This window comes from Thamnophis elegans, chromosome 5, assembly GCF_009769535.1.
Source record: "Thamnophis elegans isolate rThaEle1 chromosome 5, rThaEle1.pri, whole genome shotgun sequence".
NCBI classification, from domain to species: domain Eukaryota; kingdom Metazoa; phylum Chordata; class Lepidosauria; order Squamata; family Colubridae; genus Thamnophis; species Thamnophis elegans.
In genome coordinates this window covers 75,568,471-75,593,362 of record NC_045545.1, presented here as the reverse complement: position 1 = coordinate 75,593,362, position 24,892 = coordinate 75,568,471, and the positions used below count along the sequence as shown (strand labels likewise).

At 39.6% G+C, this 24,892-nt stretch overlaps 1 protein-coding gene and 1 long non-coding RNA gene across 2 annotated transcripts in view; one reads left to right on the top strand and one right to left on the bottom strand.

Moving 5' to 3' along the window:
• LOC116508704 overlaps positions 1–18,711 on the bottom strand; it is a 31,105-nt gene extending 12,394 nt beyond the window's left edge. The window contains exon 1 of the long non-coding RNA XR_004255400.1: positions 18,513–18,711. This is a non-coding gene — a long non-coding RNA (uncharacterized LOC116508704). The remainder of the gene's footprint in view (positions 1–18,512) is intronic.
• HNF4A (hepatocyte nuclear factor 4 alpha) overlaps positions 1–24,892 on the top strand; it is a 70,051-nt gene that overhangs the window by 17,056 nt on the left and 28,103 nt on the right. The window lies entirely within an intron of this gene.

The following is a 24,892-nucleotide window of genomic DNA, read 5'->3' as shown; positions in this document are numbered from 1 at the left end:
ATTTCAAAGGGCTTTGTTGAAAACTTTTCAATGGCATAAATTTGGTCACTTTGAGAAGAGGACATTAGACCTGCCCAGACTTTGATGTTTTAAAGTTCTTTTTAAGTTTCCTCAGTTATCAAATCACTAATATGAAGTCACTCTTTTGTTCTATGTTCTGTTTTTACTAGAAGGTAAAGCAGTGAGATGCTTCCTGCTGCCCTCTCTAATCCCTCAGGATATTGATACTCACTTATTAGTATCCAGCTTTTTCCAGAAGTTTTGAATATATTTATAAATCCAGCATCAGTGGAGCCTAACTAAAGCCAGGGGACCTTCTTGAAAATAATAATTCCACAGGGCAGCTTGCTTTTTATTTATTTACTAGCATAGCCCAGGTATATATTTATCCCAATTTTGTATTAGAGGGAGCCCCTTTGTGGAGTACTGCGAAGCCGTTACCATGGTAACTCCACTGTACAGTAGGAGCCATTTTAAGGCACAACAGGCTATATCTTAGCAGAACTTGAATCCAAAATGCACACTACCACTGTCAAAAGTACTGTGACTTGACACTATAGATATAATTCATTTATGTTGCAGGGCAGATTTTGCATAGAAAACCAAGGAGTCTACAAAATACCATGCAAAATCTGCCCTACAACATACATAGGACAAACAAACAGGAGAATAAATGCACGCATCACAGAACACAAGAACGCAGTAAGAAAAAAAAGAAAAAACTTCCTCCCTTTTCCAGCACCTTAAAGCTACAGGACATGAAATTAATTTTGAAGGAACCAAATTAATCTCCAACACTGAACACTTCAACAAGAGAATAATTATGGAAGCTATCGAAATAGAGAAACACCCCCACAATATGAATAAACGTGATGATACCTCCTGCCTACCAGACATCTGGAAACCAGTTCTAGTCAACAAACGAGCCCCATCTACCACCCAGGCCGTTACAACACAAAACAACAATGAACACACAGCCAGCACCAATCTACCAATCATGATACAACCACACAACCAATCATTCCACTTACTGAAACAAAGCCAGCACTCCACACATACCCACCAAGATTTATAGAAAGATGGCATCTCTCTCTCTCTCTCTCTCTCTCTCTCTCTCTCCCTCCCTCCCTCCCTCCCTCCCTCCCTCTCTCTCTCTCTCTCTCTCTCTCTCTCTCTCTCTCTCTCATATATATGTATGTATGTATGTATGTATGTAGGTAGGTAGGTATGTATATACATACATACATAAATACATATGAATATTGGTGGGAAAGAAGCTTGGCAAGTATAAAGGGATGTCCCTGTAGACATCCCAATGCTGTGTAATGATTTCACAACTACAAAAAACTATGGATGTGTGCAGCAGTGCTTCTATTACATACTGTACATAAAATATCTGCAATGAAGTGTTTAATTTTAGGTGACACTCCTTAGATAACTCAATAAAGTATTTCTACCAGTGAAGGAACTGTCTTATCTCCTGTCAACATTACAATATATCATCCAAAATAAGGAAGTACATTCACTGTGTTAAACTTCCTTTTGCCAAACCATATTTCAGATTGTGAAACAGAACAACAATGCAATATACAATGTGGTTGCAATGAGTCAAGGGAAACTCTGAAAACATGGAGGGAAAACTAAACCAGGATATGCAACTGACAAATAACTCATTCTGGGGATGGACTTTTAAAAAAGTGATTTTATGTAAGGTTACATTCAATATACTACATTCAATACATTAACATAGTTGCTCTCAAGTACAAGATGCTTCTATTCTGTCTGCCTTATGTGGCTGGATAGAGATCTCCTGTGAAGAATGCCACCTATCAGATGGTGTAATGGGAAAGAGCTAGATGGAAGACAGTTTCTTAGGAGATGCTGTGACATCCTCAAAGCAAAGAAATGAAATGGTATAGGGTCTTGAGCACGGGGTTGAACTAGAAGACCACCAAGGTCCCTTCCAACTCTATTATTCTATTCCATTCCATTCTATTCTATTCTATTCTATTCTCTATTCCATTCCATTCCATGAGAGTCACCATGCTTAAGGTCTTCGGGGAAAATGGCCAACCTGTGGCTCTTTTGGATGTCATTGGGGATCAATTACAGATCCATTGTGTAAACCGATTCACCAACAAAAGGGCGACCAACAAAAGCGCGCCTGACTAAACTGCGGTGACAAAACTGCGAGTTCTAAACCACGCCGACGAATGAGCGCTGAATCGCGCCGACAACAGCGCGCCGACAGAAGCGCGCTGTAAACCTAAACCTAACCCTAAACCTAACGCTAACCCTAACGCTAACTCTAACCCTAAATGTAACACTAACGCTAACCTAAACCTAACACTAACCCTAAACCTAACCCTAAACCTACCCTAAACCTAACCCTTACCTTAACTTAAATCGTCCTTCTGTCGACTGAAATCGCCCTTCTGTCGACGCGCTGTTGTCGGCGTGCTGTTGTCAGCGCGTTGATGATGTCGCGGTTTTAGCGATGTGGTTTTGTCGGCGCGCTTTTGTTGTGCATGCTTTTGTCGGGTCACATGTAAACCTTGAAGCAAATCTGGCTGAAACCATGTTGTGTTGCCTCAAGGACCATGTGACTGGTGTTACTGGTGAGTGGGAGAGTTTAATTCATGTAATTAGGTGAAAACAGTGGGAATTTTCAGAGTTGGTTTTCACCGGCTGTGCCTATATGACGAATCTACCTGCCTTGGAGTTCTGCTTTCAATGGGTGCATTACTTGGAATGCTGACACATTGACAATAGAATTAGTTCTATTGTAATAACATATTGTATGATATTATCTTTTCTTAAATCATATTGAATTGATGCTGTGTGTATATTTAATTTTAAGTGCCCATTTTTATATGAGGTGGGCCTATTAGGAGAGGAGGATTGTTGCATAAAACCATGCCTTATGGCACCTTAAAAACTATTTTTATTGATAGAAATAATACAATCAAAGATTTTATTGATACAAATAATACAATTAACATTTTAAAACTGGCACATTCATATATAGATTTATTGTAACTTGTAAGATTTGCTATTTGCCATTGATATTCATATTTTACTAAGATTTTAAGAATAATTAGTAGTTGTTAAATGATTTACATATACCATATCATTTAAAATAAACATTGAAGCATTGGAAATTTTAACCTAAATATATGATCCTTGTACATTCTGTTTATAAACCTTGTGCTTTATCTTCTCTTTTTTGACTTTTTGCATTTTTTCAATATTTTTTTCTTTTCTTAAAAGCTTAAATATGCTTACTTTCAAAAATATTTTAGCAGTTTAAAATATTCATTCTTCTTCCACTTAAGTAGGAAAAGGATAGAAATTGTATTAGCTCTAGCATATTTCTGAAGTCTTTAAGTCCTCTGACTTATTTCCCTTTTAACATCAAACCATATTCACAGAGAGTAAAAAGAAGCATTTGTAATGAGAATGCATATTTTAATATATATGGTTTTTCAAGAGTATTTCAACCCATTTTGAAGTCAGTGATAGCCTTAAAATTTTGTAAGAACTACCTTCTCCATTGATCCCAGCAATAAAAGGGAGTTTCTTTATATATGAAATGCCCTCTTTTTAAACTCAAGGAAATATTGAGTTGCTTCTGCTTATAGGAAAATGTGTTTTAAGATTTGTTCCCTGATTTAAAAATGCTCTTTCTTGCACGGAACTTTCTGGATCAGGAAATTGTCCTTGAGTCAAATTTAGACCTCAGAAAAACTTTATCTTGTATGTTTTTAGAAAAAGATCCGTTATGTTTAAAACCTGAAAATTATTTGTCAAGAAAACTTGATTTTAATGCTACTGACCATCAGAATTCATTTCATGTCTAGATCAGCTAACACTAGATTAGAAAGATCACAACATGCCTATAGCTTTTGTGTTTTTCAGATGCTAGCAATCACGCAATGACTCTGCAGATAAAGGTTCTCTGAATTTAAGAAGATCAGGATTAACTTTATCACAAATTATTGCATGACAAGCCGATATAATCTTCATTGCACTGAACTTTTGGTGGGAAAAAAGACTTATTCTAGGTTGCCTATCTGTTTTCTGTTGGCTAGCAGACATCTTTGTACATAGAAAGGAGGCCTCAAGGGGGAAATGTTATATAATAAAGAGGCTGTGGTGTCCCTCTTCGTTATGGAGAAAAATCAGAGAAGTGAATGGTAGAAGTTGGAATCAGAAAAGAAAAGGAAACTGAACTGAGAGAGGCAATACTGGTAGTTCTAGATCATGGGTGTCAAACTCACCGCCCGCAGGCCAGTTACGTCACGCACTGGCCACGCCCATGCCCGGTTTAGCGAAGAGGAAAAAAGTCACGATACATTATGTGACGTCGCCATGATGCTGTGAGTTTGACACCCCTATTCTAGACGTACAACTATTCATTTAGTGACTGTTCAAAGTTACAACTGAAAAAGTGACCTATGACCAGTCCTTGCACTTACAACTGTCACAGCATCTTCACAACCATGTCGCCAAAATTTAGATACTGGACGACCAGGATGTATTTATGATGCTTGCAACATCTCGGAGTCACACAATCACCCTTTGCAACCTTCCCAGTTGACTTCCAACAAACAAAGTCAATGGGGGAAACTGGATTCACTTAATGTTTGTGCAATTTATCAACTGAAGCAGAGGTGGTATTCAGCCAGTTCTCTCTGGTTCTGGCGAACCGGTAGCGGCAGTTGCAGGAGGCTCCACCCATCCACCCCGATGTACCACGCTCACATTTGTAAACCATTAGGGAAGGTAAATGAATCCCACCACTGAACTGAAGGGGTTCACTTAACAAACATGGCAAAATGATTATAAAATGAGCCCCAACTCACTTAATAAACACTTTTCTTCGCAATGGAAATTCTGTTCCCAATTGTAAATTGAAGATTACCTGTAAGTGACAAAAGTCCTGGGGGAGCCTGTTTATGTAACCAGAGACTTATTACATAGAAACATGCAAAGGACGACCCTTGAGAAATCTGGGATTGGAGGTTCCAACGTCTGAAAGTGACTGAAGTTGAGATATACCGCTTTAAGCAAAGAAAGGAGATAAAACTGCAGTTTTTCTGCTAGCCACTGTAACTGTATATTTTTTTGCCTCCCTGATCAATACTTTTACAGATACAGAAGCCAAGTGCATAGGGAGTTAAATTCCAACATTTCTTGCCCATTCTAGCTTGTTGCTTTGGATAAAATGGAAGTGGCAAGTTACCTTCTTCACCTACACAAGCAAAGAGGTGCAAAAGTGAGACTGGCTATTTTGTTCTCCCTTTTGAGTTAGCTTGAAAAAGTGTATTGAATTTTGAATGTATTAGTTTGTCAAACATGTACAGAATAGCAGGTACAAATATAAATATGAACATGATCAAGGAAATGAGTACAAATGAATGGGGACAGTAGGACAGGGACAGTAGGCACGCTGGTGTGCTTATGCACACCCCCTTTACGAACCTCTTAGGAATGGGGTGAGATCCACAGTAAACAGCTTAAGGTTGAAGCTGTGGAGGTTTGAGGATGTAACAACGGAGTCAGAACATTCTAGGTGTTGACCACTCTGTTGCTGAAGTCGTATTTTCTGCTAGCAAAAAGTTGTATATTCTGGCTTGCAAAAAGTTCCAAATTGGAACTCAAAGATGCTTTAGCTCCAAATTGGAACTCAAAGATGCTTTAGTTCCAGAAATGAATAGAAAGAGCAGAAGTGACATGTATCTCCAATTGCTGAAGACAGGATTTAGAATGTCCTCTGAAGTTTCTGGTTGTGCTTTGTTATTCACTATCCTGGATAGCCACCTAGTGGCAAAACTAACTTTTACTCGCTTCCTGCCAAGTTGAACTCAAAAGTTAACTCAAAAGCTAAGGTCAAAACAGCATCTCATCAATTAAGTGCTCAGAGTGCATGTAGCAGCCATCTAGTAGTTTGCTTTTGATCTTACAAAATCCATAATTCTCTCCTTCCTGTCTTAATGCCCTTGCAGAGCTATGGGGAAAAAGCAGCTAGAGGGCAATGAAATACAAAAGATTCTATTTTGGTTGATGCTGCCATTAGCTTTGCCTCTCCTCCAATTCACTCCCATATTCGAAGCGTCTGCAAAAAAAAAAAAAATGGATAGGCAAAGAACAATTGGTTTGGGCAAGGATCGGACATTTCATACAATCTGGGCTTTCAAATGCTGCCTGAGACCTGCCTTATGAAACCCGATCAGGTTTTGGTGAAATCTAACTCCTTACACAGCCTGCGACTTTACTGAATGAACTCCTACTTCCAATCAAATCGCATTGTGACTAGCATTAAGGGATTAGTTTATCCCTCCACCAACCTGCCCCCCCCCCCTCCAGCCACACTTCAGCTGACTTTGTGTTGCTTAGTCAGACTAAATATGGCGCCTTGCTCAGACTCCTTGAGGTGCTGGCTGTGTCGAAGCCTCTTTCTGTCCATGATGTCCCTCTAGTCCTCTTTTCTTCTTCTGGGGAATCTGCAGGTCCATCTGGAACATGAATGGCTATGATTTGCTTCAGGAAACACCAGGTACTGGGCAATAGGATTAATTTTCTTCATTTAGTTTGTTTTGGGAAGGAAAATGCTGTTTGCAAACTTTCTTGAAGTTTCCAAATAAATCAAGGAAATGTGACTTCACTGAATTTGAGTGAGGTACAAATAAAATCTTCCTAGCTCTGAACTGTGAAAATAAAATCCTTTATTTGTTAACATCTACATTTCACTGTTAAGCAACACTTACACATAGTTTCAAAAATGCACTTGGGTGTTTGAGACAAAAGCAAGAAGCGCTTTCTAAGAGGGGATGTGTGGACAGTTTCATCCAAAGGGTTGAGGGTTGTCCCCAAATTCCCCTACTCTAAGGAAAGGGCAGTTGGTTTGAAATACATTCATAGCTTTAATTTCTTTGAAGAGGAGGAAAAGCATAGCACAATTTTTGTGAGGATAAGCATTATGTGTTTTTTCAACTTGATTAGCAGGAAGTTTTGCAGTGCTAGTTTATTGTCTACTAATTTCTGAGCAAACATTCTCCGAGAAGCCAATATATCACAAATAATCTCTTGCTTGACCTTCAGATTCTTCCAAACATTGGAGGTTCCTGGAAATGTGGAGAAGCAACTCTTCATTTTTAACTCTATCCTGCAGAATCTCTCTACCCCATTCATTCCCAAAATAGTTCAGAGTCTTAAAGGTAATAAGCTAAGACAGTGTTTCTCAACATGAGTGGACTTCAACTCCCAGAAATCCCCAGCCAGCCATTTCCAGGAATTCTGGGAATTGACATCCACCCATTTTAAAGTGTGCAAGGCAGAGATGGGTTGCTAATTTTTTTATTACTGGTTCGGGCACGCTCTGCGTGCGCAACGCTTCTGCCAGTGGCGGGTTCCGGATCCTGGTGCAACCGGTAAAGTGCAACAAGGCCCGGCGTCCACTACATGGACACGTGCAGTACGTGTGCACACGTGTGCAGCGCACGCATGCCTCCTTGCCTTTTGTAATGCCTCCATGAGCCTCCGCGAGCCCCCACAACGCTCCAGCTGCTCGGTGGAACATCACACAGGCGCCGTGCGCTCCGTGCCAAAGAGCTCAAACACAGGTAAGTAGCTTGGGCAGTTGGGTGGGCCGTCCGGAGCACTGTACCAGAATGGTACCCAGTGCTCCAGGCAAGCACTGGTATGCCCGTACCGGGACATACCGCATGCAACCCACCATTGGCTTCTGCGCATGGGCGCATGGGACAAACCGGCAGCAACCCACCTCTAATGCAAGGTTGAGAAACACTGGTCTAAGATATAATTTTAATAAAAAGTCTAAATGCTCAAAAAGGAACATTCGACAAGGTTTTTTTTAAATTAAAAAAGGCTGTTGACAAGAACCAAACTCTTATGTAATTACAATTATATATGTTCTCTCAAGAGTGTATTTATATGGCAGCTGTTTTGGACCTGTCTATTAGCATTGTAGGGCAAATACAGGTACTCCTCAACTTACAACACTTCATTTAGTGACTGTTCAAAGTTACAAAGACACTGAAAAAAGTGACTTATGACCGTTTTTCACAGTTCTGACTTTTGCGGCATCCCCATGATCATGTGATCAAAATTCCGATGCTTAGCAACTAAATCATACTTATAACCATTGCAGCATCCCGGGGTCATTTGATCACTTTTTGCAACCTTCTGACAAGCAAACTCAATGGGGAAACCAGATTCACTTAACAACCGGATTACTAACTTATCAACTGCAGTGATTCACTTAACAACTGTGACAAGAAATGTCATAAAATGTGGCAAAGCTCACTTAACAAATTCTCACTTAACAACATAAATGTTGGGTTCAATTGTGGTCATAAGTCAAGTACTAGGCCAGTAAGATCCTACAGAATGGGCCTCCTTCAGATGCCGTCAGCCAGACAGTGTCGGCTGGCGGGCCCCCGGAGGAGAGCCTTCTCTGTGGCTGCTCCGACTCTTTGGAATCAGCTACCCCCCAGAGATCCGGCCCATACCCACTCTCATGGCCTTCAGGAAAGCTGTAAAAACCTGGCTGTTCCGGCAGGCCTGGGGCTGTTGACCTCACTGTTGAGGTCCAGCCCCTATTAGAATGAATGTATGTAGTGTTGCGATTTTAAACCTTTTTTTTTCCTGTTTTTTGTAAGCCGCCTGGAGTCCTTCGGGATTGGGCGGCATATAAATTTTATAAATAAATAAATAAATAAATACTACCTGTACATGTCATTATACAATAGATAACTATAATTTTGGAATGTGATATTAAAGCCTACTACTCTCGCCCCTCCCCCACTGATATCCAAATCCAAATCACTTAGTGATATTTGCTATTGAGATGTTTTGCTATATTGCACAATTACCAATGGAAGAAATGCACCACAATCAATAGGGAAAAGCTCTGTTCTGAGACTCTTTATGAAGAAAATGCACAATGATACATCTAGGAATCAATTTCTGTTGATAAGAAAGTCTTAAGTCTGGATTTATTGTTAGATATTTTTATTTTTAAAAAATTATTTGACATTTTTTAAAATCCCACCTTTATTACTCTGTAAGTAAATCCAGACAGCAAACATGCATAATAAACTCCTTCCTTTTCTTCCATTTTCTCCACAACAGCCCCATGAGGTGGATTGGACTGAGAAAGAGTGACTGACTCAAAGTTACCCTATTGGCTTTCATGTTTAAGGCAGAACTAGCACTCAGAGTCCTCTGGTTTCTAGGCTACCACCTTAACCACTGCACCAAATAAGTCCATTTGGACATTCTGAATAATAACAGGATACAGTACCAATAAAGGAGAATATTTGTAACTCAGGGTTGAAATGAAGGATCCTTGGTGCCATCTGAGCTTGGTTGTTTTCCTACAGACATTTCGTTAACCAAACGAGGTAACATCATCAGCACTGATTATATTACTTAGCTGGGTTAATGAAATATATTTCATTATCCCAACTATGTAACATGATCAGTACTCATGACGTTACTTGGTTTGGTTAATGAAACGTCTGTAGGAAAACAACCAAACTCAAAGAGCACCAAGGACTCCATAGAATATAGTCCCATTTGGACTATGCAATTTCAAATAACATACGAGAGACTGCCTAATTCTGGAATGTGTTTCCCTGAGGTGTTAAAATATGTGGAGAAAACTTGTTTTAATGAACTGTCATACAAAAGGGTATCTAAATACGTCCAAGGAAAACATTAAAGAGGAAACCAAAAACCTGGTGCTCTATGTTCATATCTGATGTAGACGAAGACTTATTTCCCACCTGGGATTGGAAGAAATATAAAACTCTATCTGCTAGTTCCAATGATTATAAACCCACATTAGCTACACTGCATCATTATTATACATAAAAATTATAAAAATTATACACTCCCCTGATTAATGTCCTTCTAATGTGTTGGACTAGAGCTTCCATTGCTCACAACTGGTGGGTTATGAGCAGAGGTGGGCATCGCATAATGTAACAACTGGTTTGCCCAGAACTGAAAATGTGAATACGCGCCTTCCTTGTATGCACACAGCATCAAAAACACAAATATATAGGACGGGATAACACCAGGGTGGGGGGCAAACTGCTAGTTGGAACTACCAGTTCACCCGAATCGGTCCAAACCGACAACAGCCCATCTCTGGTAATGCGGGATTAGCTCGATATTTTTCATTTTCTCATAACATTTTAGGATTTCAGGGTACAATCCCATCCAAACGATTTGTTCTCCTTTGGAGTTACTTTCATTCAGTAGTTCATTCTTTGTAGTTTAGCCCTCCCCCTTGTGACTGTTTAAATGTAAAACAAAAAAATTAACAAGATAGCAGGGAAAGGTGAGCATTAAGGACCATATATGGTATCCCCCCCCCATCTGATCTATTATACACAAATTCCATTTAGTGCATATAAAGTTTGCACAAATACAGATAGTGCTTAAGTTATGACCACAATTGGAATCAGAATTTCCATCGCTAAACAAAAGGGTAGTTAACAAAAGGGAAATAACTCACGCCTGATTTTGTGACATTTTTGTCATAAAAATGAATTACCGTATTTATCGGCGTATAACACGCAGTTTTAAAACTAAAATTGCAAGCTTAAACCCTGCCTGCGTGTTATACGCCGATACTGCGTGTTATACGCCGGGTCCCAAACTGCCTGCTCCAGCTGATTCACCGGCGCCCATGATACTCATAGAAGTGCAGCATCCATTTCATGGCAGCGTCGGCGGCTCTCCAGCTACCCTGCCTGATATAACCCCTACCTTGCAGCAGTGGCGGCAGCTCTCCAGCCACCTGCTGTTCGCTTTAACCCCATCATTGAACAAGCGGCGGCTGGAGAGCCGCCCGCTGCCTGATTTAACCCCATCCTAGCAGCAGCGGCTCGCAGCGGCCAGAGAGCCGCCCGCCGCCTGTATTTTTTCTCCATCATTGCGGGTGCTTACCTTCCCGCCCGCCTGCTCTCTGGTCCCAAGTGTACGCGCCGGCATTCTCCCAATCAGCTGTGAGTCCGCAGCCGCCCGCGCTGCTGTTTTAAAGGCTGCTCCTCAGGACCCTCCGAGGCCACCGTACTTCTGACGAGTGACGTCCCTGACGTTACGCTGAGGACGTTACTCGTCAGCGCAATTAAAGAGTAACCTGAGTCTGCTAGCGACACAGGCCAGGTACTGTGGTGAAAACAAAAACATATAGAAATAGGGGTTTATGTGGGGGGGGCTTGTTATGTGGCGCAGGGGGAAAGAGTATGTGATATGGGGGGTGGGGTTATATGGTACAGGTGGTATCAGGACTATGTGGTACAGGGGGATTAGGTTGTACAGGTGGATCTGGGGGGGGGGATTAGGTGGTACAGGGGGATCAGAGGGGGGAAAATGATGTGACAGAAGAGGGTGGGGAAGTAATTCATGTTCTAATGTTATAAATTTTAATCCAACATTAAGTTCCGAGCTTCCAAGTCATTTATTTTTAATGAAAAAAATTTTTACTCAAATTTTTGTGTTAAAATGGGGGATGCGTGTTATACGCCGGTGCGTGTTATACGCCGATAAATACGGTACATGTTTGATGGGGAAAACCAGCTTCCCCCATTAACCTTGCTTGTTGGAAGCCAGATGGGAAGATCACAAATGGAGATCATATGACCTGTGGGATGCTGCAACATTGTATATACACAATGGTTGCCAAGCACACAAATTTTGATCATGTGACTGGGGCTCCTGCAATGGTAAAAAAGTGTGAAGACCGATTGTAAGTCCTTTTTTTCAGTGTTGTAGTAACTTCGAATGATTGCTAAATAAATGGTTGTAAGTTGAGGACTGTATTTGCTTGAAAAAGACATCTTCTATATGCCTCCACCCTCATGTGCAGTCCATGTACAATGTACAATTGAGAGCAGTCCATGAAAAACCTTGTTTTTTGATAATCTGTGACCCTGGCAAAACCAAAATCCTGTGTGGCACAATATCATAGTTAGTACATGAAACACTTTCAGGTGTGATTTACATAATTATTACAATTTCAATGATTAGGTGAAGAAGCCTTTGCTGTGATCTAATATTTGCTGACCCTAAAATGAAGTTCCCTTACTGGAGATACATTATTTTACTTTAGCAAATGCAGTTCACTGAAATTTTCACATATGAAAATGTGTAGTATCTGTAGTCACTTCGTTTTGTGCAGATTTCAAAGCACCTGAGCATAGGACAAGAAGAAATTTCCTGAAAGTTAGAACAATTAATCAATGGAACAGCTTGCCTCCAGAAGTTGTGAATGCTCCAACACTGGAAGTTTTTAAGAAGATGTTGGATAACTATTTGTCTGAAATGGTATAGGGTTTCCTGTCTAAGCAGGGGGTTAGACTACAAGACTTCTAAGGTCCCTTCCAACTCGGTTATTCTATTCTTATTCTATTCTAATTGAGTACTCAAGGTACCATTGTATTGTTTTCCATAGCTTTCTCTTAGCAGGTTCATCAAAATAGAGACAGGAAAAAGAATTATCAGGGGAGATTTAAATGATTTTTGGATCTTTTTCCACTTCCCTTTCTTCCAAAATACGTCTTGTTTTCACTAATACTGTACTTCTCTTTAAACACAGGTTCATGCCTTACCAACTATTTCTCCACCTTAATTAAATTACCCAATATTATCCACCCTCAGCATATTTCCATGAAACCAGCTTTGGGGACACCAGTTCTGAAAGTTAATCATTGTATTGTTTATCAGTTGATGATTGATTTATAAAGGTTCGTGGCTTCAACATGCCACCACCTATGGTACAGTTTGTTGAAATACTCAGTTAACTTAAATGGTGCATTTTATGGCTATAGCATAATTTAATTATTTTATGGCAGAACAGGGTATTAGCTTGCTAGGGAAAATCAAACAGCAGGAAAAAGCAATATTATTTTGTTTAGGTGGTGTTTCATTAAAGTTGGGCCTAGCTATTTTGAATGACCTGGGTTTACTGCAAGTTGTTTCGATAGCTGTTCCTTATCTGAGTGAAAGTGGAAAGATCTTAATCTAAACAGTTGATTCTAAACCCTAAACTATATACTTTTTAAAAAATTAATAAAATATGGTTGCTTTATTAGAGGGACAGTATATAAATACATTCTATCTCTTATTTATTTATATTAAAGTTTAAGTACACAAACCCCAGCTTACTTTGGAACAGGACCAGCAATTTCAGTAAATCTTAAACTGTACTTTCTTATAGCAGTAAGTAATGTGTCCCTCTTCATTCCTGTCAGATTTGAATGGGAAATAAGCTATTTTCCAACATTAGTCAATCTTGTGGCCCTCTAAATACTGTTGATATAAACTTGCTATAGTCCCAACTACCATGCTCAGTGTTTTAGAAGTTTGGAAACTGCAGTTACAAACATCAAGGGTTCTCTGTATCTGATATTGAATATTGCAGAACTATCTGTGTAATATTTTTTTCCTGAGTCTCCTTGGTACCCTTTCGGTGCTCTTTCAATTTTCTAGCATAACCCAATCACATCTATTCATTTTAGAAAACCCCAAATTCCTTTCCCCCCCACTCCACCCATTCTTTCACTCATTTACCAGTACTTTGTTTTGGGATCTGGCACGGATAAAAAGTAAAATCTGAATTTAAGCACTCCGTCCTTCTTATCTAATCTTATTGACCAAACAGCCTGTGTGATATGTTTCAAAATTCAGGGGTGGGATGGGGGGGCTTTTAGCTTGAACATTTGTTAACAAATTTAACATTTGGTAAATTAATTATTAATTATTGTTAAAAGATCAATAGTTAAAAAAAGAAAGATCTCCCCTCTGATCAGTATTTTTTTAATCCTAAAATTGCAAGCTCTATTGAAAGCCATGATAGTTAAAGAGGCCTAAAATTTGGTTCAGTTTGAAATGTTTTTGTAGCTACTTTAAGAAAAAGTCCTAACATAAAATGCAGTATCAGTGGTTCTCTTGGTCCTTTGTGACCTTAGTTCTCCATGTAGTTGTACTTGCCAAAGTGGAACTTGTACATAATGTGAAGGCCCTCCTAGAGCTGTACATTTTGCTGACAGTTGTAGCCAAGAAAGTTTTCCCATAAATACATCTCATGAACCATTTATGTCCTTTCCTGGAACCTTTTGTTTGGATTACTATAACACAGTCTACATGGAGTTGGTCATGAAGACCACTTGGGAAGTTCAGATGGTCCAGAATTGAGTGGTCCAAGTAGTTATGAGCACATGTCAGTATGCCCATGTGACACCTCTACCTCAGAAACTGAACTGATTTTCAGGAACAATTCAAGAAATTGTTGGTTATCATCTATAAAACCCTTCATATTGGATAGTTACAAGATTCTCTTTCTCCAAATGATTTTCTTTATCCTAGAATATTTGGCAGCGTTGGCCAGCCATAAGTCACAATGACAAAATGATGCCATCATGTGGGACTTTGGAAGCATGTCTGTTCTGTTGCTATCTCATCCTTTGGAACAGCATTCATTTTCCACCCCATCTCTGAATATTCCTGAGCCAATCCATGCTGTCTTTTAGGAAAATTTTAATTTGGGCTGTGGAATTTGCAAAAGTGTGTCACGGATGTATTTTCATTCTTTTTTATATTTCCCAGTGGGGGGGAAATCCAATAATTCCCTTGGGATGTTTTGGGTATTATTATTGGTTTCTGTTTTAATTTTTGTATTTATGTACCAATAACTAGTGCTTTCACCACAAAAGCTATCCAAGTGGCTTAATTAATAATGAAAACCAAACATTCCGTCTCTTCAGAGATAGATTGCAGAAGATACAACACAAAAGGAAAGAAGCCTCTGGCAGCAAGTACACGGTTCCCAGTATAATCATGTGAGAAAAAGGAGTTCCATCCCAGAGGTGTTATTCTACCAGTTCGGTCTGGATCACCCGAACTGGTAGCGGAAATCATGGGTGACTCTGCCCACCCGCGCCCGGCTCTATAGCATCTTATTTAGCACTCACATTTGCGAACCTGTAGGGAAGGTAAGTATATACCATCCCTGGTTCCATCCATAGTATTAATGGCTTTCTTGTTCTTCCTTACAGAGCAGTTAGTCACTATAATTTCTGCAAGGAAGGAGAAGAGTCCTGGGTCCATTTCATTTTCTCCCAATATCACCTATCTTGAAATAAACAGGAACCTTCTTGAAATAACTGGTCTAGACACCCAAGGCTAGATTAATAGATAGTACTCAGGAAACCAGTGCTGGAACAAACAACTAGGTGAAACCCCAATGACCAGTCATATGACAAAAAGGGGGTTGGGGAGAGAATTTGTTAAACCTATGAAATCTGAGCTCCGTTTTCTAAATTCCTGTCTTCACTAAAAGCTATTTTACTGGGCCTTATATTCTTGCACCTAAAAGAGGATAAGCATTTTTTAGAAGTAATTTGGCTGAAGAATTTTTCTCATTTGGTTTTAAAGTACAGGCCTTAATTTTTTAAAAAAATCTTTTTTAAAACTGAAAAAAAAATTAGGACTTCCCATAAGTGGAAGGAAAGCACCTGCATACTACCCATTAATGTAGCCTGAAAAAAGATGTTTCAGTTTTAATTAATCCACTCATTAAAGTTAATAGCAAAATATGTTATCTTTATGTGAAGTTGGAAGCATTTCTTACAAAACATTTTCAAAAAGTGCATAGTTTCCATTCTAATGTTTTTGCAATAAAATCCAAATATTAAAATGAACATAATAAGTAATGAAAACAATTCAATGAAATTTTGGGAAAGTGGATTCATTATAAGAATGTACAACTAAAAATGTCTTCTCTTCTCTCCTGGATTCTCTCTGCGTATATTTCTCATTTCGGGAAGCTCTCTATTAGACAGTATGGTTTTTGTAATTTGGTGGTTAAAAGAAGTTTCAAGACAATGCTTTGATTGGCAATCCCCCTCCCTTAATCAAGGACTTCTATAGTAGTGCTTTGTGTAGCTCAAAAATATTTTGGAAGAAAATCTTCTGACCTAACCCAAGTACACAGTCTTCCTGTTACTCATTAAAACAGCCACATCTCTTTTTCTAGCTTCCGGGTGAAACTTCAAAAAGATGCTACTGCTTTAATAATTGCATGGAAACTAAAAGCAAGACATGGGTGCTTTAATTAGTGCCAGGAAGGTGCTGTAAATGTGAAATCAAAAACATTTCTTTTTAACATTTTTTTAGAGAATGTGCAGATGTGATTTATTGCAGTCCAGGTATTGTTCACCCTTTCATTTCATCTTTCATTTCCAAGGAAAATTCACTACAAAGAGGAAGACTAAATCATTGCCCAGCACTTTTGGATAGTATAAGCAACTTTTCATCTGAGACTAATGAAGAGATCCCAAGAGGCTCATTTAAGAATTAAGAAGTCCTTGGTTCAAATTGATTTTTATCTGATTTGTATACCAACCCAACTCTCCAAAGCAATTCTAGGTGACTTACAATTCAGTGGAAGCATTAAAAAGAGGGGGAAAAAGCATGAGATGCAAAACACAACAAAAGAAGACAATGATGCAATAATAAAATGAAAAGAATAATAAAAAAGCCAAAATAAGAGGGTAATAGAATGAAAGGCCATCATTGTATGGAACATGGGTGTCATTCTCCAGAGTAATCATCAATTGTACTATTAGTAATTCACAGTATATGATGATCAAACATGGGATGGGAGGGGATGGTTGATAAAAGAATAAATTAACCACTTTTATTTGACACACATCTTTTTATCCATTGCAAATGGCTGTGTGAATTATTACAACTTTTGATGTTCTGCTCATTTATATGCAAGTCAGGTATTGGCTGACTGCGAATGTCCCACAAGCTCTAGCCACCTTTTAATATTCCTTTAGCACAAAAATCCTGTTGTAGTTTAGATTAAGGGAGCCTAATTTCCCTCCAATCTGGGTACTTTCCAAATGCATGCATTGGGTGGGGGGGTGTTTCTGAATTATCTTACTTCTCCTGGAACTCAATAATAAGAGATGATCCAGACAGAAGACACCCAGATTTGGAAAAGCTGTCATAGGGAGATGCAGGTTGGCAAGTTGTACTATTATCAAAAAGGAATGTGAAGTCTGTGCAGTCTTGGGAGTTTTGCAGCTTTATCTTAAACAGCTACATAGTACAAATGACATTTATGGAGCTGAGTGAAGCAATTTTGATTTGTTGGTAATTTAAAGAGAAAGGAAAGGTTTTTCTTATTCTTATTTACTTTGCAGTTTTATTAAAGCTGTGGGAATCCCATGAGCTTTCCCCCCCTTTAGGTATCTTTCCTGATCCCTTTTTCACTAAAGGTCATTTTCTTTGAATCTTTTGAGAGGCCTACTAGGGCAACCTAAGTTTTTTTTAAAAAAAATCTGACCATAGATGTTGCTTTGTAAAAAATTCCTAGCTTTGAGATTTAGTATTTTTTAAAAAAAATATTAATCCCAAGTACATGAAACTTCCTGTGGAAATGTGGTTCTAGTGATCCTTTGCAGGATTTCCACACAATTGCTCTCGTGTAGCAACACTGTCCCTTGGAAGTCAAACGGCAAATATTAAACAGCCTTGCTAGCCTCACAGCAACTCCTAGTTGTCATTCAAAGAGCCAGAAAATAGCTGTTTGCAAGCTGTGTGTGTCTGGAGCTCCAGATTCATACATGCATGCCTGACCCCTTTATGAGTGGCAGTGTGGATTGCCCCTGCTTCTCTCTCCCCACCAAGTTGGCTAGTAACCCATAAATGTCTTGCACCCTTCTGATTCAGCAGAATTCCACAGGGGTGCTTATTAACACAGGGGGGAAGGGGGAAAGGGCTCTGTAATTGTTAAGACATGAATTTAGGCAAAAGGCAAATGGGATTTGATGGTGTGGAAAGACAATCCCTGTTTACTAAAGTCTGACAAAATACAGGCTTGGGAGGGAGGGGGGGTATCATCTCCTTTTGGAAATAGCCAAAAAGCAAATATATCCTCAGGTCATGGAAAAGGGGCAGGAACAAAATATTGACTTTACAGGGGGAGGGAAAAATCATCCTTTAAAACACATGCACACCATTTAAACGTAGATGGCTAGATTCAGCCCAAGATCTTAAAAGAGCAAGCTGGTTGAAAATTTTGCTTGACAGCTTTTGGTGTCATTTCTTGCTGTGGTGAGCAAGTCATGCAGTAAACTATTTTCTGTTAATTTTTTCATCTGAGATAACCTGGCCAAGAAATGATTAGCACACAAGTAAGTTTGCCCTAATCTGAAGAGAAGAGGAAGGGATGAAAAGTGAGAAAGCTGTACTGAAGTTATCTGTTAACTACATCAAGTGCCAGTGATTGGAAGAGTTCGTTCTTCCTATCTCTTTGGCTTTCAGTACCCTGCCCCTTTCACATTGTCTTGTCTTTTTTAATCTTAAGGTATGGCCCAAAATGACTACTTCAAGCACAATAGTTGTTTTCATCTTTTTTTCCTTTGAAATAGTGCTGGGAAAGCAGGCGTCGGGGATCTTCCTACCTGCTTTGTTACTGGCAATCAGAAGGAATCCTCTTCCCCAACGCTTGACTTTGAAGTCACACAAGTAGCCAGAATCCATTCTTTCAAAGTGCACAGCAGTTCAGGCCGAGACAAGGTGATTTGCAATCTACCCAGCAGTTCCAAACACTGAATGTCAGAGCTTGGGGAAAAGCATAACTAGGTTGTCACTTGGAATGGAGTTTGGTCAGTGGTCGGAGATCTATATTGTCAGATAGGTAGGACTTTGTCCACAAACTGGAATTTGAAATTTCATCGGGGGGGTGGGAAAAAGCAGAAGGGATGGTTTGAGAGATGATTGTGCTGGCGTGGATGGCCCTGGGACTTTAGCTCTCAGTCTTGTAACACAGGACTGTGACCCAACGGGCTCACCTATCGTGGGGCCTGGGAAATGGAACAGGAATAGGCTGCTACGGTGTTCTGTCTATTGAGAATTACGACAGGACGTGCACTCATCTCTATGAAAAGAAGAAATCCAACTGATTTTAAAGCAAGGGAGGCCTCACGGTAAGCCATACTTTTAGGCATAGAAAGTGGCTGCCAGCAGCATGGGAGATGTTGGAAGATAAGAGTTGTCTATGCCTTAATACCTGAACCTCCAAATTAGTTTGTTGCCTTCAGATGCAAGGGGGGGGGGAATTCTCTGGACATGCCTTACAATTAAGACAGGATAAACCAGCTGCTTCAGTTAGCAAACCTGCATGGATGGCTACTACTTCATTACGCCTAAGCATGCAGCTTTTGAAGACTGGCTTTTACTTGTCCAGGCCCTGTATTTGCAACCCAAAGGGTTCCTCAGAGCATGGTGGGATTGTAAGACCATCTACTGCCCTAGGCTGCTTCTACATCTGCTTCTCTCTATGTTGCTTTGAGGCTCCCCAGCAGAGAGTTTGTGGGGAATTGGAGAGATCATGGCAGGTCACTTTGGTGCCAGGGCTAGCAAAGGAAGTAGGAAAATCGAAAGGGCCAGGAGGTGGCTGTGTGTTCTTCCGTGAGACCCAAGCAAGACAGCAGAGACATGTTTTTAAACCTTTCCAAAAGGACAAGGAGAGTTGGGGCCTGCCCTATTTCTTGGTGGGAAATGTTCCCAAAAGGTAGGGGCAATCATGGCAGGCTAATACTCTTCCCTATTAGAAACAACTCTGCAATTGAGTCCGCATTTGTCTTTTAGATATTTTTACATTGTGCTTTGAAGACTGTACAGTTTTCCAATTTTTCAGGCACATATTTCCCGCATTTAAAACAGAATAATCCATTGCAATAACTGAACAATGTTCTCTTCCATAATACAGAAGTAGGGAACTGGCTCTTGCCAAAAGATTACCTGAAGACAACTAATCTTTAAGATTTTAATTTCAGCCACCAGCAATACATCTGAGTCATCTTCAGTAGAGGTGAAAGGCTTTATGATTCATTGTCAGTTTCCAAGCATTTAATCCTTCGGTTCCCCTTAAGAAACTCCCCCACCTTACTAGCCTTGTACATACACCTTTTGATTGCTATTTCTAGTAACCTTAATCCTGTCAGACCTTGTAGGAGAGGAAACTTTTTTTTGTGATGGGGTCTTACCTAGTTAGGAGCTTGTTTGACTTAAGGCATGTTTTGCTAAACTGAGCAAAACAAGCTGGGTTTATGATATTATACTAGACACTATAGTAAATCCTGTGCATGTTTAACTTGATGTCTGTACACATTTATCTAATCGTAAGGATCATCCTATCCAAGTTTGATTTGGCATGAAAGATTTCTCAGTGGGGCTGTTGTTGAGTCTCTTTCTCTACCTTTCTGACCCTCTTATATGAATTATTGGCTCAGTAATTTCTAGTTGAAGAGGAAAGATTAAGATATGTTCTTTCAAGCAGTAACCATGACATATTTAATGGTCACATTCCAGAAGCCTATTCCATTCTATTATATTACTTGAGAGACCGCCTGCTGCCAATTACCTCCAACAGACCTATTAGATCCCACAGACTAGGCCTCCTCCGAATCCCATCTATCGGCCAATGCCGATTGTCTACCACCCGGAGGAGGGCCTTCTCTGTGGCTGCTCCGGCTCTCTGGAATGAGCTCCCCGTGGAGATTTGGACCCTCACCACCCTTCAGGCTTTCCGCAAAGCCCTTAAAACCTGGATGTTCCGACAGGCCTGGGGCTGACAAGTTCCCGTCCCCACTCGAATTGTGTGGCTGTTGATTGTTTTTAAATTCTTTCTGTAGTTGCTTCTTTGTTGTTTTTCCTCTTGTCTGTATCCCCTACCTTTGGTTTGTGAGCCGCCTTGAGTCCCTCCGGGAATAGGGCGGCATATAAGTGCAATCAAATCAAATCAAAATCAAATCATTTCCTCAGAGAAGCTCAAGTCTGAGATGTGGAAGCTAGTGGTCTTCCTCTCAATTCAACAGTGAACTAGCTGGAACATGGGTGTCAAGCTCGTATCGTCACGGTGATGCCATGTTTTGTATCGGGACTTCCCCCCCTTTGCTAAACTGGGTGGGGGCGGGGCTGGCACCCAGCACCTGGCCCACAGGCTGCAGGTTTGACACCCCTGATCTGGAACAACCAAATTGTCAGTCATTAATATGTCACCTAATATGACATATCTGAAGAGCAATAATACGCAAAAGCTATTGACTTCATGCACATATCTTGTTTATGGGTTTTTAGAGGAATGTAGCTCCTGGAAGAAAATGGAATATTGTTCATTGGGAATCTTATGAGTTCAGGCTAAAGATCTATAGCAAGAATAGAGAACTTTTGTCTATCCAGTTATTGCTGAATTGTAACTTCTAGTATCTCACCATTGCTGGTTTTATGGCTTGATGAGAATTAAAATTCAGCAATTAGAAGTTTTTCATCATAGATTTAATCTGGGTTATAGTGTGCAATGCATGGTTTGTTGCACACTCACCCAGATGTTCACATTGGATTTGGCATTTTTGTCTACTTATCAAGTCTTTTTCAAAGACCTGGGAAAGGCAGATATGGATGTTTGATGGTATCACAGTTATTGTTGCAGGATGTAAACAGTTCTTAGTAAAGCTGACTTTTGCAATTGACTAGTGTGCAATGCATTACTATTATTATTATTTACATTTTTATCATGCTATTCCAGTAGGTGATCAAGGTGGCTTCCATGGGGATCTCTCTGCACTTTATTCCCACAAGAACAGCCCCATGAATTAGAGTTGGGCTGAGAGAGAATGACTGGCCCAAAGTTATATAGTGAGTGCCATGATTAAGGTAGACTTGAACCTCGTAGTGTTTGGTCCCGGAGAGTTGATTGAGTTTAAATTAAAAGAGTGTAATTAGTCCAAAGTCACCAAGTGAGTTTTCATGGCTGAGAATAGACTTGAACCTGGCTTCCTTGGGTGGTCATTTAACATCTTATCTACTGTGCCATAACATCTCTATGTTTGTATGATGTGAGTGTGGAAAGTGTTCCTTAGGCCACAAATTGGTATGCAGAAGATAGATGCATGTTGCTTATAAAAACAGAGGAAATCATATCTGGTGGATTGTTATACAGGGATTATGATGTAGACTAACCACTGACTAAAAGTATTAAGATCTGATTTATTTATGTTCTTTACATTGGAAAGTCTGCTACAGAGAATTCTTACCAGGGCATGCTTGCAAAGCATTCTGGAAGACATTATGAAGTGAGAGCAGAGCCAAGAGAAAACTATCCGCATGTCCCAATGTTGCAAAGAAAATGAAAAGCCACACCTTTGCTTTATGTCAAACATTAGATAGAGAAACATAAAATTATTGGCCCAGCAGCACCTGTGGAGGGGCAATGGGTGAGTCCAAGGCAGTGTTTCTCAATTTTAGCAATTTTAAGATGTCTGGATTTCAACCCCATGCAGTCCATGCATCTTAAAGTTGTTGAGATTGAGAAATGCTGGTCTAAGGAAAGTGGTGCCACAACACAACCTTTTTCTAAGTGATAACAGAGACATGCTCAAAAGGGTGGAGTTGGTGCCACAACAGTGTTTTCTTACTTTTGATAGAAGAAGGGAAACCATGGGATTCCGTGGATGCTTCAATATTTGACCAGGTCTTAATATGGGCTAATATGAAGACAGTCAGCTCCAGAGCAGGAGTGGTACAAAATGGATGCTCATAGCAGTGGTAGGATTCTTTTTTTTTTTTTACTACCGGTTCTGTGGGCGTGGCTTGGTGGGCATGGCAGGGGAAGGATACTGTAAAATCTCCATTCCCTCCCACTCCAGGGGAAGATTACTGCAAAATCCCCATTTGCTCCGATCAGCTGGAACTCAGGAGGCAGAGAATAGATAGGGGCGGGATCAGTCAGAGTGGTTTTTTACCGGTTCTCTGAACTACTCAAAATTTCCACTATCGGTTCTCTAGAATTGGCCAGAACCTGCTGAATACCATCTCTGGATCTTCTATCTATTTTGATGGCCAAAATCAGCTGCATCTGTAACTGCTGGGTGTTAGAAGTAGAGGTGGTTTTCTCAGTATTGTAGTTATATTTCTTAGTCTTATATCACAATTGTTGATCAGGAGCTCAAGGTGACATATATAGGTGTCACACTTCTCCCATTTTTCCTCACAACAATTCCATTAGAAAAGCATTGGCACCACAGATGTGAATTAAGTAATGCATTGTGAGATGCCTCCTGTCTCCAATGCCAGTTTGAAAGATGAGCATGTATTTCTTTGCTTTCTTCTGCATTTGCAAGAGCACATGAGTCTTGATTTCCTGGCCACTTGTCACACTTCTGATATTACACTGTCTCTTCCTTCAACATTTCTTCTTCCTTTTATTATATTATATTTATTATATATTATATTATGTAATGTGCTGCCTCTGTCTGTCATGTAGTACTTTTTGCAACCAAGTTGGCCATTGAATGGTCAGAGAGTACCCACTGAGATTTATATTAGACATTAAATCATGAAAAACAGTTCAAACTGCCTGCAGAAATTTTAATGTACTATCTGCAGTTTAAATCTTAAGGGTTGCAAAAGATAAGGTGTTTTCATTACGAAAAGAACAAGCCATAATCATTAATTATTATTGGTTCTTTGGTGCAATTCAGCTGATATTCAATATGATAACATTGATTTACTGTTATTAATCTGGTTATACTCAATATAATTTATAGTACCATAAAACCCCTCCTCAGGCACAGTAAGCCACAGGCTCTAAAATCTGTAGCTGTAACTCAGAATTGTACCAAATGCAGGGTTTGACTTCATACAACAGAGCCACATGATTCTTTTCAGGACTAGAAGACAGGTGACTCTGAGTTCTAGTCTCACTTTAGGCATGAAGTCAGCTGGGAAACGTTGGGCCAGTCCCTTGCTCTCAACCCTAGGAAAGAGGCAATGACAAACTACTTCTGAAATTTTTTGATAAAAAACCAAAAACTTTCAGGGACTCACCCAGGCAGTTGCCAGGAGCCAAGACTGACTCAAATGCAACAACAACAAAAACTGATTAGCAGAGAACTGATCACATTTGTATCCCACTCCTCATTCAGGGAGCTTCTATGCATGGGCTTATCGTATTTTCTTTTGCAGCAGACATAAGATAAGGTGAGCTTGAGAGAACAAACTTCCCTAATGTTGGCATTCAGCAGAAATGTATACTACGTTCTCTCTGGTTGGCATTTTAACTACCGCTACAAATGGCCTTTTAAGTTCATTTTTAACATTCTACCATGTGCTCCCTCAGTATTATTAAATATGCATTTCTTTACATCTAATTTATATATGTGTGTGTGTGTACACACACACACACACACACACACACACACGCATACATCTCCATTATGTTTAATATACAGACACTAAAATATTGGAGATTTCCTACGTTCCAGGAAAGTTGTATGTGAATAAAATGTACTTTGCCAAACAAATTATTACAGTTGTAAAAATGAATCAAGTATAGATCCTTATTTAACTGTATTAGCTGCATTGTGGTAAAAGGCTGACAATAATTACAATAGTACTTTGTGAAAAAGTGTGCTCTTGATGTTTATGTCATTCAGATGAATTCTTGGAATTAAACAAAATCAAGTATGATTACATAACTAAAATGGACACTACACAGCAGAGAGAAAAGGGCAATTAGTAACCAATAGGTGAAAATTGGCAGAGCATGTGTAAGAAAAAATAGGTTGTTAAGAACAAAACAATGCTTTTAAAACCCAGAAAGTCCAGTTAAATTAATTGGAAGAAGCTTAACTGGATTCTGCAGATATATTTCCTTGGGCAATCAATTTCCTGGACCATACACTAGTCAAAGCCAGTTCTAAAAGGATGCAGATATACTGTATATGAATAAGGTTAAATTGAGTGATTGAATATTCTCCCATTACCTGCTGTGAGTTTT